The sequence below is a fragment of the Pipra filicauda genome, unplaced genomic scaffold, assembly GCF_003945595.2.
Source record: "Pipra filicauda isolate LSUMZ 115617 unplaced genomic scaffold, ASM394559v2 scaffold184_size3518187_pilon, whole genome shotgun sequence".
NCBI classification, from domain to species: domain Eukaryota; kingdom Metazoa; phylum Chordata; class Aves; order Passeriformes; family Pipridae; genus Pipra; species Pipra filicauda.
In genome coordinates this window covers 2,933,294-2,950,008 of record NW_024104292.1, presented here as the reverse complement: position 1 = coordinate 2,950,008, position 16,715 = coordinate 2,933,294, and positions in this window count along the sequence as shown.

The window sequence follows — 16,715 nt, the reverse complement described above, 5'->3', positions numbered from 1 at the left end:
TATGTGGAGATAGTGAGTGTAGGAAAAATGCGGGTGTCTCAGTGTTTATGATGGTACATAAAATTACCTTTACTAAGTGGACAAAAAGTACAAAATGGCCACTAAAAGTCCAGTGGTAACCTTTGTTCTCAGGTACACTAATCCCACATATTCTTCCGTGACTAATAAATACAGTGAAGACCTTAACATAAAAATTCTGCTCTTCTTGAGATGCTAAAACAAACTGGTCACCCTGATGATTATGCAGCTGGTCACCATTGTTGATACTTCTTTTAACACAACGAAGCCAACCCCTTTCATGCAGTTGCATGAAAACGTTTATGTTTCCCCTGAAGTCAGTCATTTATTATTTTTAATGTAGTTTCAATTAAAGGAAGGTCTCTGGGGGTGGGATGTCTTTCATATCTGATTTGTCTTTGATACTAATATTAAATACCTCTGTAAAACGGTGGGGTAAGGCTGTTCAAACTGTGAGTTGCTTATTTCTCTATGTTGCTATCTGCTTTTTATGTCTTTTAAAATATTGGCTCCATTTACATTTCTTGAAAATAACATATATTTGAAATTACTGAAAATAGAACTTGACATTGGAGGAACTCTATTAAGCATTTTAATTCTGACTGTGAATTCACATTATTCATAACACATTAGTTTTACCCATTTGGTATTCTGCACTTATTAGCATTGTATTTAAACATATTAATCATATAGAATAGTTCCTTACAGTATAGTAGAGTCACATATTTTCAATTTTATGAAAATAAAGGAAAGTTATATCTCATGTTGTCAAAAAGGGGAAACTATTCTTTTTCTGTAATAAATTTCCTCAGGAGAAATCTTGTAAGATACTCATCTTAATTACACTAGTATTTTAGTAATGCTGTAAGAGTAAGATAATGATGAGGGTATGAGTCATGCTGAAAAGACCTACAGCCTAAATTAAGATGATTAGTTCTAACTTACTTAAAGCATATTTCCCAAACTTTTAAACTACAAAGAGCATCTGTGTACATAATATTCTGCCTAAGGCTGAGTGAATTTACCAGAATGTATTTTAATGTAAAAAATAAGTTTTCTGAGATGTACAACAAACACAGATTCATCCAAATTGTGAACATATTTTTTCACTTATTTCAATAAGTGGAACTCAGTTTGGAAACACCACTTGTGAATTTGGAGATGAAAAATTTAACTGTCAAGCTAAAGAATGTACTGACCTCATATCTTTCCCATCTATGAGTAACCTTGTCAAAAAAATATACAGAAAAAAGCTCCAGAACACAAAGGGTTGGATAAGAAGGGTAACATTGAATTTGATATTGCTACCTGAATGCAAGTGACCATACTTAGATATTTAATGTTTTGCTAGGTTTGTCCAGAGAAACGTAGTCAGTTTGGTTAGCAAAGTCTAAACAGTTGGTTAGTTTACCAACTATTAGGACTATCAGATATCATACAAAATGAAAGATATGTACATGCAACTCTCAGATAAGACACAGAGCATACAGAAAACTTTTGCCCTTCAGAAGTGCCAGGTGTCCCCCAGAGTAGTTTGTATGGTGTAAAGTGCCTACGTATGGACAAGTGAGTCCAGTTCATAGTGGCTGCTCCCGTGCTTTAGACCCCATTAAGGCAATATAACCAGTGTACATTAAAAGTGTTAATTATGATATGATGAATAAATTCAGTATCTATGTAATGTTTTAGGGATGTTTTATGGAAATCATTAGTAGTGGGTACATATTACATTCTATTCCATGCTAATCTCAACTGTGTTTGAAACAGTTCTGGTTTAGCCTTGGTAAACAGCCAAAAGTCCACCCAGCTGCCCACTCCCTTCTCCTCCTCAAAGGGAAGGGTGAAGAAAATACTATGAGAATGATCATGAGATGAAATAAAGACAGGGAGATTGCTTACCAAGTACTGTTGCAGGAAAAGCAGACTCTGCTTAGAGAAAATTTATATCCAGTCAATTAAAAAAGATTTGGGTTGTGAGAAACAAATACAAACATTAAAACAGCACCTTTCCTTCAACTTCTTCCAGGCTCAGCCTCACTCCTTCACTCCTGACTCCTGTGCTGCCCCAAGGAGTGCAGGGTGGGAGTGGGATGGGGGATTAAGCTCAATTCATAATGGTTCCTCTCTGACACCACTTTCACACTTTCTCCTGCTCAAGTACTGGCTTTCCCATGGAATGCAGCCCTGTTAAAAAAAGCCCTCAGCGTTTGCATGAGTTGGTATTCTTTCAGGAACTACTCTGCTCTGGTGCAGTTCCTCTGTAGGCTGCAGCAGATATCTGCTCTAATCTTGTTGTTCCCTCTGCTGTTCCCCACTATTTTTGTTTCCCTCCTCTTCTTCCTGACAATCACTTTTTGCCCCCTTAAATACTATTTCACAGAGGTGCCACCAGCCTTGCCGATAGACTCCACTGTGTCCTATGGTGGGTCCATTGCAGAGTCAGATGGAACTACAGGGAACCAGCTGTGCCCACAATGGGGTAACCCCCTTGACCTCTTCCCATAGAGGACACCTCTGCAGCCCCTCCACTACCAGTCTTGACACCTATACACACTACAGAAGACAAACAAAACAGAAAAAACCTTCAGCCCACAATTGCATTATTTACATCCAAATAGTCCCTCTTATAATTTGAATTCAGCAGTGAATCTGTCTAAGAGGCATAGTGAGAACAGAATTTAATCAGCTAGGCAGTCATATCCATATCGCTCAGAAGTCTGCCTTTCATGTTCTTGTAAATGGTGATGAGAGAAGCTCAGATCTTCCTGAGATGATAATGGATGAGATCTTTACAAGTAGCAGAGTATAAGCTGATCCTATTGTAAAAAAAGTCAGAAATTAATTCTTACCCTTGTACATGTCCAGGTCCAGTTTTCTCATCATTTCCTGCATATTACCATTTATCTTCTTATATATTAGAAGGAAAGCAGAATCATTACAAAGAATCTTTCATTTCTTACCAGCAAAATTACTAAAGGATATACTTGTTTTCAACATATTATTGACGTTCGAATGTATGGACGAATTCTTGATCTTATTTACTTATAGATTCTTTCAGTTGAAGTTACCTAGCAGGTAGCAATGGTTCTCTTTCCTAATTATTGAAACAATTAAGAGTTTCCAGACACTGTTTTATCCCATCCTCAAACAAGAACCTGTAATAGATTTTATGAACTCCATTCTGGAAGTGACCAAGTTGAATTCGTTTGACTAAAAACACATCTAGTGCTGTTTGAAATACCCCAGTGTATTTCATCTGGTCTCCAGCTGCTGTTCCAGAAAGGTCTGAGCATCCCATGGGCTCCTTTCATATTTGCTATACTTGGGTGGATTTCTTATATACACTATGATTCAAAAAATGCACTGACTGCCCCCAGTCTGTGGTCAATGACAGACTCCAAATCACTCTTCACCAAAAGACTGATAGGCTCCAATAACTCTGTCAGCTCTATTTTTCATGTCCATAATTGGGGTGTATATAATCAGTATTCATGTGGATGTTTACATGCTGACAAATTAATTCAGGTTTTCTAATCTACAGCTGAATCTCACTCCCAAAATTAGTGAGAGGAATTCCCTTCTACATTTTCCTGTGCACTAAAAAATTAGGCAATGCATGGATGTACTTGAAGTAACAGGAATATAACTACCTGCAGAGTTGGGGTTTTAGAATATCAGTGAAGGTCAAATCTCCCAAACTACTTCTGTCTATGATTTAACAGTTAGCATAGGACAGATACCATTCCCACTAAGCAGTTTGGATATGATTGCCCTGTGGCCAGACTGTGCTAGCTGGCATAAAAGGCAGAGAACAAACCCTGGTACCATTTTTACTTTTAAAGATGTAGCCAGACGATGTCACAATTAGTCAGCTACAAATCTCCCTAGTGAAGAAGCAATTTTCAGATAGCTAGTTAAATGCAAGAAAACGTGAAATGGTTTCCTTCTGCATTATCCACACACTCCTACAACCATGCAGAAGGTAGCACTGGCAGCATCCACCCATGAATATAAGTTGAGCTTAGATTGCTCGAAATGCACCTGTGCCCTTTCTTATGTGCTACGTATAAAATAAATCTGTCACAGTAGCACTGGTGGACCACAGTACATCTTACTCTACCCTTTATCTTCTCCACTTCACCTCACGTTGAGGCATCCGCTCACTATAATGTTCCTACAGGCAAAAATCATAGAATCATAGAACGGTTTTGGTCAGAACAGACCTTAAAGACCATCTAGTTCCAACCTTCCCTGTGATGGGCAGGGACACCTTCCACTGGACCAGGCTGGGCAGTTAGGCCTGGCTTCTTGGGATTAGTAGATCTGTCGGTTCTACGTCCTGACTTCTAAGGGCAGGAAAGTGCTAGTCCCATGCTGATATCATGTAGTCCACTGAGTTTTCCAAGGACTATTTTTTTTCATGTTTCTTTTCTATATCTCTGTGTAAAGGAACAAAAATAGAAAAAGTAGCCACTATTTTTGTGTACTGAGGGTGTATTAAATTATTAAAGCATAAAGCTATTCAGCAGAAAATATATGCTATGCTTTTCTCTTAATAGAAATTGGCAAATGCTCACTTTTTAATGCCCTTTATATGCAATATTTTTCTGTCTTAAAATGTTTCATACTTTGTAAACTGTGCTTTAGAAGCCTCTAGAGATATGATGATGAAATATTGATTGTCATTTTCTTGACTTTTCCCACTCCCCAAGCCCTCTTCACCACCTGCAGTTCTTCTGATTTATATTTTTTTATTATTTTGACAAATTAAAAACACTTCATACTGTGAAATAACTAGTAACAAGGGAGAATTTCATACACACATACACAAGAAAGAAAAACAAACAAGCATGAAGCACATCTATTTCTATTACTGCCAGATGAGCTAACTTTTCAATCTCTGGACTCCAGCCTTGCCTTTGAATTTATGAGCTGAATTCAGAACACTTATTTCTTGATTCTGCAGACACTTGAGGGAACGCCCAACTTCAAGTTTATGAGCAATTATATGGAAGGCATAGGTTAATAATTTAATATAGTATTAAACGTTTATAGGCTCTTTACTGTTAAACTGACCTAAGAGCAATAGTCTTGTAATTTATTTCAGTCATCCTAAATTGGATTTTGGATTGTCTTCTTTTGGTTTTTTTTTCCAGCTTACTCCATGCCTTTTCTAAACTATTCAGAATTATGATCCATAAATTTAATTAGAAATTATGCATTCTGGATTACTGAACTCCATGGAAGTTAACATCTCAAGTTAAAGCTGTGAAATCTTCCCAATAGGTGGGACCTTAACAACAAATGTGTAAGATCAGGCAGACCTTCAGAAACCTGAAGGACAGAAAATTGTACCCACACGTACTGTAAGTTGTGTCTGCAAAACTGTAACTGCAAAATTATGAGTGCGTGGCTCATGAAGGCTGGAAGCAAAATTTTCTCTAATAAATCTGTATCCACAATTTTGTGTTGCTGACTCGGAAACTGGCACAGACTGCTGGAACCCCGGTTTAACTTTAACTTAAGGTCTCCTAGGAGAGACTGCATCTACCAATTCCATGTTGAATCTTGTCTAGTAATGTCCCTCAATGTAAGATGGTTCACTTCCACATGCCAAGACGGTAAATCTTACCCAAAATCTACAGAACATGAAAAGGTATGCCAAAACTTGGGAGGAAACTTGTTTATTCATATAAAAAATAAATTTAATATTCTGTCACAGTTAGCAAAGAGAAAAATGCATTAAAATATAATAATTTGGAGTATTTAAAAAAGAAAGTGAAGTGGAAAGTCACTGTATAACAGTATCTAACAAGAGCTAGTCTCTTTTTAATATCATGGACAGTGAGACTCTATGAATATTTTACAATCTTTCTGCTTACTCTAAGTTTTAAAAAATGTAAGTCCATGAGATGGAAATGTACATTTTTCAATGTTCCACTTTAGCACAAAGGATTTTTCCATTTTACAATTGCCTGTTATATTTCCATTGCAAATTCCACTGTGTTGCGGTAAGAGGAAACTAGCAGGTTGGTGACCCTTAACATTTTCATTCAGTAAGTAACTGAAAATAAAAAAAAAGCAGTGTACTTTAAAATGGTCTTTTGAATTACAACAGCAACACAGTCTTATGTATCATTGCTAATGCAGAATAAGGGGAACTTGTAAAGCCGCCTGCTAATCCTTCATACATGCTATAAATTCAGTTCCCTTTTCATATCTACCCACAATGACATTTCTGAAGTACAGCAGAAATAACTTGGAATACAAACCGTAGGACTAACAATATCAACTAACCTCTAGCATTAGAAACAAAGTCACTTATGGTACAGTGATTATCACACACTGTTAATTCTTGACAATATACCATGCATCATTGTCTTATGTGTTGGTCTGCATTGTTGATGTCAGAACATAAAAGATTAGCCAATTCTTGCTAAGAGGTACTTTGAAACTTTTCTTTACAATGTGAACTAAAGATTTTTATTGATCGGACCAGTATCTCATTGCTGTCACTGGCTCAATCAAATGCTTTCAGGAGTTCTGATTCTTAACCATGTGAGGGCAAAGCCATCCAATGTCTTCCACCTCTGCAACTGCTCTTTGAATAGAATTAAACACAAATCCTGGCTAAATACTGCAGGCACATTTTATTTTTAGAATTGACCTAAAGTCTTCTGAGCATTGTGGAAATTATAGCTATGGAGATAAAGAGCTTGCCTTTTCTGATTTTTGCCCTACAGGTGATGCTACTGAATAGCTTTGACATTCAGTAAAGATTTGCAGATACTTGATTATCTTGTGTTACTTTATATCATTGTTCTTATTACAGATATCTTCTTTTCTTGTTTTATTAGCTCTAGCTTTAAATGTCACAACAGTTGAATGGAGAGCTGATGTTGCTCGTTTGCATAGGTTAAGAAGCAGACCTATTAACTGTTTCACTCTGTGCTCATTATCCATTTACAGCTACAGTCAATATGGGTGTAGCTGTAAGCCTCAAATGAGGTTTTTTTCGGGAGATGAAGGAGATTGCTTTAGAGGCTAACCTCTACAAATAGTGTAGAGGAGGTAATACTAAATTTATCTTTTTTTAACCTGTTCTTCAGCTCTGATCAATTAGATATTGGATACATACACAACACCTGTGTCTCCACGGTATGCTCTGTGGAACACATCATGCACCCCTGTCATGATGATATATGATTTTGTGGCAGACTATAGAGCAGCCCTCTCATTTTAATTTGAAAATTAGGAATACATTTAAAAATTTCTTGGAACCAGAGAGAAGGCTTCCTTGAAGGTCACAAAAATATATGAATGATTGAATAAACATACAAACAAATAAATCATATATCTGACTACAGATAGATAAATCAGCTCTCTAACCTGGCTCAAATGTGCACATAGGAATCTGCACTCAGTAGTACTATTATGTTACAATAAAGTGGCACTTTCCTTTGAGACTGTGTTTTGTGGTCACAGTATTGAAGTTTTTAACTTAAAATTTTGCAAGCAATTGGGCTGGTTGTGCTAGACATCAGTGGTACAGAACTTGACATTATACAAAGGCCACTGTGATTCTCAGAGCATTCAGACTTTTTGTCAGAGATCCTGGTCACTCCCTGGGTGCACATTCCCTGGACATCCTGCTGTGAATTCTGGGCTCGATAAAAACATGCATGTCATCCTTCATTGTGTGTATATGTCCATTCAATAGCTCAGGAGCAGTGAAATAGTAACTCCTGAAACAATGTAGACTGGCACTTCGAACCACAGAAGCTAATGTTCGTTGATGGGGAAAAAAATAATCCATCTATTCATTCTAGAGGAATGAATATAATCATTCCATTTTCTTGTGAACACTGCTGAAAAACATCATGTCTACTCAAGATTCTAGTAATTAAGGTACTTACGTGCTGTCTAATTGTCTAAAAGTTGGAATCTATTACATTTTCAGGTGTCTTAATTTTCCTGTCCATTCAGTGGGTCTTTCTTAGGCCATTTGCCACGGCTACTAGATCCATTGAGATGTGTCAGATACTATTAAGGGTCCCAGATGACATTACACACCTTTATTTAGGGACAAAAATTAAGCCACTGAAGCCAAGAGGTATATGACTAGAAAAACCCACATCTCCATCACCTGCACAAGGAAGAGCTGTATGTATAGTTTTGACATATTTTTTCTTTGCACGATAATATTACCCACTAACTAGACTCAAAACACCAGAACCCAAAAGTTCCTATTCAAGTTATGCTCTAATGGAACACGCACCACCTGCGGAGTGGTAAGACAGGACATAGCAGGATCAGAGGCAATGATCTCATTGCATTAGGTGCAGTATAGCTGTGAAGTACAGTTTTAAAAATTCATGGAAAAGGAAAAGATCAGTTAAGAAGCTTAATGAGTCACTCTAAGAACATCAGAAATATCTTTTTATGAGAAGAATAAAAACGATTATTGCTATTATTTAAAGCTTATATTATAGTTTCATAAGATAATGGTGAAATCCACATGATGTCTTAAAGCACCACAGGACCATTTACAGTAAAAAATATACTAAAAGCCACCTTGGTCTCTAGTCCAGCTTTCAATTTCAAATTTTTATATGAAACTCTTTTACTTGGGATCATCATTTTACAGTTTCATTTTCTAGATGACAAAATGAGACAACTAGGCATATTTTTTAGAGCTGCCTATCTCAAATAATATTTAGCAGATATTAATTTGTAATTTGTTCTTTAAAACTTAATTTAAGGACTGATAAATGAAATAAAATGTAATAATCACTGGTATGCTTTCAGAGAGTGGGAACCAAACTAAGGTATATTACATGTGCAAAAAAAACCACAAATACAGAAATTCAAATTACTCTACAATATTTTATGTCTAAAACATCGAATGGTATTTATCAAACTAAAATGCAAATCATCCGTGCACGCTTAAAGAGTTGTTTTCATATTAAGTGGTTAGGATTTACAGTCTTACATCACGCATGAGCCTATATAAGATTGTATTCCTATTTTTAGGTTTTTAGTAGCTGCCTTATTAAGAAGTTATCGTGCCTATACCACCCTAAGAAGTTAAAAACACATTCACTTTGAATCTAAGCTGGATAGACAGGAGTGAAAATCTTTTAAAAATTGAAAACATTTTAAAATTTACTGTCTTGTCTTTTGAGATCTTCTTCTCGAAATTTCCCATGATTTTGGTACAATTTATTATGACGCAAATTCCCTTGTAGATATAGACTTACTGCAGAAGTCTACTTCAAAAAGCTTAAAAAAAAAAGGCTAAATTCTGAGTTACATTGACTCATTCATCTTTTACATTACAGTAGCTTTTTCTCATCTTCTGGGTTTCTCTATGTATATTCAGGACCATATAAATAATACTTCCATTGCATTCTGAATCATTTGTTTTCATTACTTTTCCTGTGTGTCTCTCACTCTTTGTTGTTAATGAGATCAAGCTGGATTTCTACTAAGACTGTGACAGTTGTGCCATCAGCTTTTAATCTGTCAAGTCCCTGTGAAACCTCCTTCAACTGCTTTTGTGACTTAGTAGGTCTTTTGTAGTGTCCCTTTATATATAAAATGTTTTGATCAAATTCCATCTTGTGTTCAATCCAGCTGTAACATGCATCCAGCCATTGTACAGAAATGTGGAGGACCACATTCCATGCAGCTGACACACACCCTGTGTTTGTCTGACAGCTAAAGAAAATGCCATTCAGAAACTGGAATATAAATCAGTCTTAGTCAAACAGACAGGAGTGCTGGCACTGCTGTGAATTTTACTCCCTTTTTATCAAGCTTGAAATTTTGTGACAAATCATGTGTGACTGAAAAAATGCCTCTACATAAAAAGAAATTTCTTTATTAAGGATGTTTTCTTGACATGACTGTCTTTATCAGTTCCTCTGCCAACTCCTTTCAAGACTTGCCCCTCCATTTGTGCCTAAACTAGGCTACACTCAGGCTACACCCACACATCTATAAGGTTTGCTTAGAAACATAAAGTCTTTAAGAAACATAAGGTCAAAGAACCCCTGAATTCTTTTCAGCATTTCTCTGGGCCTGCTTATGAGACCCATATCTTAAAACCACTACTTCCTTTGAAAGTTTAAAAAAAATAAATTTGACAAATTGACTTGGAATTCACTAGGCTTCTGGAGAATCTTAGTTTTGTCATATCCTTTCCTTCTTCACTCCTTTGCCAATGACTGGTATGCAAGTCCAAAAATCACAGAAGTCCCTTCTAGTCCTTGAGTGATGAAAATATCCACTGCTGCTTGGATAACTCAATATCTCCTCTAAGGGAGCTGGTAGCTAGGGTTAAAGATGACATTAAGATTAGTAAAATTAGTAAAATTGTGTGAATTTGCTATGGAATCATTGGAAAGATAAAGGGAGTAAAAGATTTGGAACAGGATTTAGACTGTACAGGCCAGGGGGAGAAGGCTTGGTATTCAATTTAATACATATATAGAGAATCCCTGAGGACATTATGGAGAAGGACACAGAGGATTTAATCCTAGACAGTTGTCTCTTTTAAAGTACTAAGTGGTATCACAGACTTAGGTGGAAGGAAAAGAGCACTCTAGGAATGTGGACTTAAGAATGTCCATTTTGTGTGCTCAGAATCTCTTAAGAGATGCTCATAAGAGGTCGATTTCCTTCCAAATAGGGAAGTAAAAGAAAGAACTCTTCACAGGAGAGAAACAGTGTCCCATTCAAGCTGGATAGAAAAGTGTTTTTCAGCAAGAATGGTTCAATGCTATTTATGTAGTAAAGCATGAAAGTACTGAGCTGGCAGGCAAGGCTCACTGTAGTCCAGTGTCAGAGTAACAGATGGTGGCCTCGTGGGCACTGCAAAAGTCAAAAGTCTCTAAAGGCATCAGACAAATTGAGGTCCTCCTTGCATATTCACCTGTCAAAAACTGAGATGGGGCATCTGGGAACCTTGTTACATGCAGATCTCTGGGGATTACAAGGTCTAACATGGCTAACAGCAACAGAGGTGCCTGTAAGCAAAAAGTGTGAGATTCCTGGAATCCCTAACCTGCCCCTAAACTCTGGTCTTTGAGAACAGAGCAAGGCTTCCCTACAGGCAAATTCAGAGAAGGGCAGTAAAAGAATTCCTGGTACGGTCTCATCGTGACTCTTGCTTACAAAGACCACCTTCCAAGGATGCCTGCACTAGCAATCTGAAGACTGCAAAAGCCTTCATACTCTCATGTTCTTGAAACCCTACAGTATTACCAAGTAGTAATGGGGTGGGAGAGTATCTTCATACACTGTTGGTCATGAACCTTGAGTTACGAATTTGAATTTTTAACACCACATCTTCTAATCATTCTGGGTTTTACATGCTATGCAAGCACATCTCTGAAAGAGAATGATGGAACTCAATTCAGGAATACCTCAAAGCACTAACCCCAAGCACTATTTTCTGTGAAATTAGAAACATATTTAAGTAGCAGGGGCAAAAACATTCCAGGAAGATATTTATAATGTAATCAAATTTGCCACCTTTAAGTACGCTGGCATGAATTCCAGAAGCTATTATGCTCATTAAGAATCAGACCAGGAGGAAAGTTCCTCGTTTACAATTTAAATATAGCCTGAGAATCAAAAATAAAATGTGAATATTTTTCCTTTTTTTTCCTTATGGGCAACAAGCTATATCATGTAATTGCCCCATGTCATTATGTAGAACGCAGAGCCCTGGCCTAGACTTACAATGGAATTGGAAGTAATTCATTATTATTATTTTCAAGTCCAAAGAGTATGAAATAAATCACCAAAATACACGTGTCTGTGCCTGAATACCTCAGTTTCCTCCCTGAATCAATACAAACACACTTAAGTTCAAACAAAAAGGAAGAAATCACTTCCAGCATCATTAAATAGTTTTTTTTAAAATGATCAAATAAATGTGGAGGTTTTTCACATAATCTTTATTTTTCACATAATCTTTATTTTTCACAGGTCATTTTTTATTTGTTCAGTTTTAGAATATTCCCACAAAGTTACTCACTTTTGAGCAATTATAGCATATTGAATTTTCCCATTGTAGAGCTTTGACTTCTCTTTCTAAAAGATCTAGACATTCAGTTCTCAGCAAACATTTATGGCACCTATTTCTTCTTTATGTGTAGTGTGTAGCTGTCAAATTCTTAATTTCACTGAATTCCTTAGCTGTCAAGGAGACACACTTTATCAAAACACACCTTCAGAATACATCTTCATTAAAAACATAGTTGAAGACCAGACTTTTCCAATTAAGAAAAAAACGAGACACTAATTTTTTTTATGGGACTGCAAGTCAAGAAATGTACTTCAAAGTTAGGAAACTGGCTTTCTAATATCTAATTTACATGATTCAGTATGCTCTAATGCCAGTTCACAGGCTAACAAGCTACACAGTACTCTGAGAAAAATTACAAGGATATGAAGCCTCTATGCCTTCTATAAATAATTGTTAATTTGGGAAATGTCTGGGATGTCTGCCTAAGGAAAGATGAAGGAAAAACAGGTTCAAGGGATGCATTCAAGGGATTCATTCAGGTGATATTTCATTTCAAACACTTCAGTACTTTGGCTTTGGTTTTCAGATCTGCCAACATCTGACATGAGCCAGCAATGCACCTTGGAAGCGAAGGAGGCCAGCATCATCCTGGGTTATCATCATGGCTGGGCTTCGCGAATGAAGACTTAAGGAGGGCTCTACCCACGTTTGTTACAAGCACGCTGGTGGCTGAAAAGGCCAATACGAGATAGGCATGACCGGTTGCAAAAGGCACAGCAAAAAGACTCCTTAGGTGGTATATTCTGCAAGGAACGATTCTTTCCGCGTTGTCTTTTCTCCTCGAGAGTGATCCTGCGTGCTTTCTCAAAGGCATCAGCAGCGTTATAGATGGTGTGTCTCCAGGCCTCCCGATTGGGGGCCAGAGTAGACCAGTTATGGTGATCAATATGGCCAAGGCTGAGATGTTGTTTCAGGGAGTCCTTGTATCTTCTCTTTGGGGCTCCTCTCTTGTGGCAGCCAGCGGCAAGTTCACCATGGAGCATCTCTCCTCTGAGAAGAAGCTGACAGAGATGGGACTTTTTAGCCTGGACAAGAGAAGATTCTAGGTGTACCTAATTAATGTATATAAATACCTGTAGGGAAAATGAAAAGAGGATGGAGACAGACTCTTCTCTGTTATTCCCAGAGAAGGGACAAGAGGCAATGGGCACAAGCAGAAATACAGGAAATTCCATTTAATTATAAGGACAAATACTCCCAGTTTTCACTATGAAGATGTCAAACACTGAAACGGGCTGCCCAAAGGAGTTGTGGAGTTTTTGTTCTTGGACACACAAAAAAATTGACCTCTCATAGACCTGAGCAACCTGCTCTGGATGACTCTGCTTTGAGCAGGCATTTGAAGTAGACAAGTCTCCAAAGGCCCCTGCCAGCCTTGACCATTATGGAATTCTATGAAATTAAATCTAAATCACAGAAGCCAGCCTCTTAATTAAAAGGGCATCAGGTTAGGAAGATATTTTGGACAATATATATACATCTGTTTTACTGAGTTGTTTTATTTTATACACAGGTTTTTTAACAAATAGAGTTTTTTCCAAAGTGTTTAGCAACTACTTCTTTTCCTTGAGTATTTTTCCAAAATTATCGTGTGTTAGTTCTGTCTAGGGTAATACCCTCTGCAACACCAAAGCTGAACATAGGTTTCAACAGGTAGGGTTTTGATCATTTGACACTACATTGAATGGGATCTATAATGAGAAATCAGAAGTTTCACACATCAGGGTGGAAACAGAAAGTAAACTGCCTGTCATTAGGAGGATAATTTACCTTTGATTCTCAGAGGATTTATACCTTTTGCCTTACTATGTTTTACACTGAACTTTGCAGTACTATAAAAGGTATTGAGGGAAATGTCTACCAAAAGTATGATGTATGGAAATTAACATGTGCTTAATCTCTTTCAGGTTACACTAAGAAAACTCACAGAATCTGTTTTTTAAAACATCAATGGAAATGCCATGGCAAGGAGTACAACCTTAATTTTAATCTGCAAATCTCATGTTAATAATACATCTGCAAACCTCATCAGTTTTCTAGTCCTGATGACCTTCTCTTAAACAAGCACTCAGAGGCAACACTGAAGCCAGCAATCTGGTGAGCATTTTCCCATTTCTGCAGTGGAGTTTACAGTTCTCTTATGTGGACTCTGAGACCATCAGGCATTCTCATCTCCTGTATATTAACATCAGACCAGGTATTTGGCAACAGAGTGCAAAAACCCACAATCTCTTCCGGATTTTTTAGATACCCACTTTCAGTGCAGTTCCAGGAATTTTTCCTTGCAGAATAACACGAGTGAACAGTCCCTGAAAAGAGAAACCCTTGCCCAGCAGAGACACACCTGAGAGGAGGAAGCAAGCTGAGCCCATGGTGTGAGGCTGCACTCGACCAGCTGTTTTCAAAGGTGCTTGTTGCTTGTCCAGGGATAATCCTATGATGTCCACCAGTTCAAGCAGGAAGTGTAAGTGAAGCAAAACTCATACAAGAGAAAGCAAAAAATTACACTCCTTGAAAGATTTAAACTACAGATTAAAAATTTAAAAAGTGCAATATTTTATTCACAGCTTATGGTCTCTTTCTTCAGTTGAGTAAATGTTGAACTTCAGTGCGGTGTTGTCTGATTCTGCCACTCATCTGGGTTCTGCGTCATCACAAACATTGTGTCAGAAGAGCTAATTTACTGCCAGAGTACATTTTTGGTGAATGCCAGGACATACGTTTGCATTTACATATTGTTATATAAAAGTCTCTTACATAATTCTATTCTACACACAGCATTTTATGAGGCAACTATTTACCTAAACTGCGTTTTATGAAGTAGGGAGTGGAGAGAGATGAAGAATAATGTGGTTTACCCAAAATATACACTTTGAGACCTGGTTGGGAAGTTTTTTAGAAATTCTTAATTGCTAAAAAACTAGAATGATATACCAGAACAGTGTGTGAGGTGGTTAATTGCACTGAGACCATATTACAGCTAAAACCAGTGACATGTCATATTGCTGTATGTTCAAATTATTTGTCTAATAATGTCTTTTAATAATACATTTTTAAAGGATATAGAAAGTCAAATAGAATCATTATGTATCACATATCCATGTACAGAGAAAAACAATGTAATCCTGAAATGTAGTGCTGTCAAACCTGTAACAATCTGGGGTAACTTTGGGTCACAAAACCCAAATTATTCTAATGCCAAAATATTAGTCTTTCTCATACTGTAACATCTATTTAAGAAACAGCAAGCTACAGTAGTTTCCTGTGTCACTTCATAGGATACAGAGTATATTCAACACAACAGAGGAAAGTAGGGAACTACCTTTTCAGTAATCTGTGTCTACATAGCACAGTCATTCCATGTTTTATTTCTAAGTATTTTTATACTTATTCTCATTATATTTGCATTCTTTTATTCTTCTCTGTAGATGAGCTGACACACAGCAGAGAGCTTGGTGGGGTTGTGACACAAGCTTTTACAACAAAGCACCCTTTACTCAAAAAGGCTAAATGGACAGAGTTGAGTAAATAAGAATTTCCAGCCCCCTGCTGTTCACACCAGGCTGTGCTGCTATCTTCCTAGGAGCAAGATGATCCTCCCCTGCTGCTCATAAAAATTTCTTGCCCAGCAGCATGGAGAATTTCCTTGTGTAGAAAAAAGTGCTACAGAAATTGTGTTTAGGAAATGTTAAAAGGAGTTTGGTTGATTTTCCCTCACCTGTAAACAATATTGGATATTCCACTGGTGGCTGGTTAATACATCATTTATTAGCTACCTTTCAGGTAGCTAGAAGAGTAACACTTGACTTCAGTATTTATGTTTGCCACTTTCTTATTCTGTTACTTTGTGATAAGACCCAGGCCCATGTTCCTTCTCTATAATCATGTCTCCAGACCTCCCGATTGGAGGTCAGAGTAGACCAGTTATGTTGATCAATATGGCCAAGGCTGAGATGTTGTTTCAGGGAGTCCTTGTATCTTCTTTTTGGGGCTCCTCTCTTGTGGCAGCCAGTGGCAAGTTCACCACAGAGCACGATCTTGGGAGGCTGTGGTCCTTCATCCTGGAGACATGTCCTGCCCAACGCAGCTGTGTTCTCAACAACATGGCCTCAATACTTGTGACTGCTGCTTGCTCTAGAACAGATGTATTGGTCACATAATCTGACCAGTGGATGTTTAGGATTGTACGGAGGAAGCATTGATGGAAGCGTTCTAGGAGACGCAGGTGGTGGCGGTAGATGACCCATGATTCAGATCCATTTAAAAGAGTAGACAGCACTATGGCTCTGTAAACACTGATCTTTGTACTTTTCTTCAAGTGTTTATTTTGCCAGACACTTTTATGGAGTTTTCTGAAAGCTCTATATGCCTTTGCTAACCTGTTGTCTATCTCTCTGTCAATCTTACCATTGGAGGAGATGAGACTACCTAGGTAATTGAACTGCTGGACTGATTTGAGCTCTGATTCATCAATGGTGATATGGGGATGATGGAAGACTTCCTGAAGTGCAGGTTGATAGAGAACTACTGTCTTCTTTAAGCTGACTTCCAGCCCAAAGAGCTCAGCAGCATCTGCAAAGCAGGATGTTAAACGCTGCAG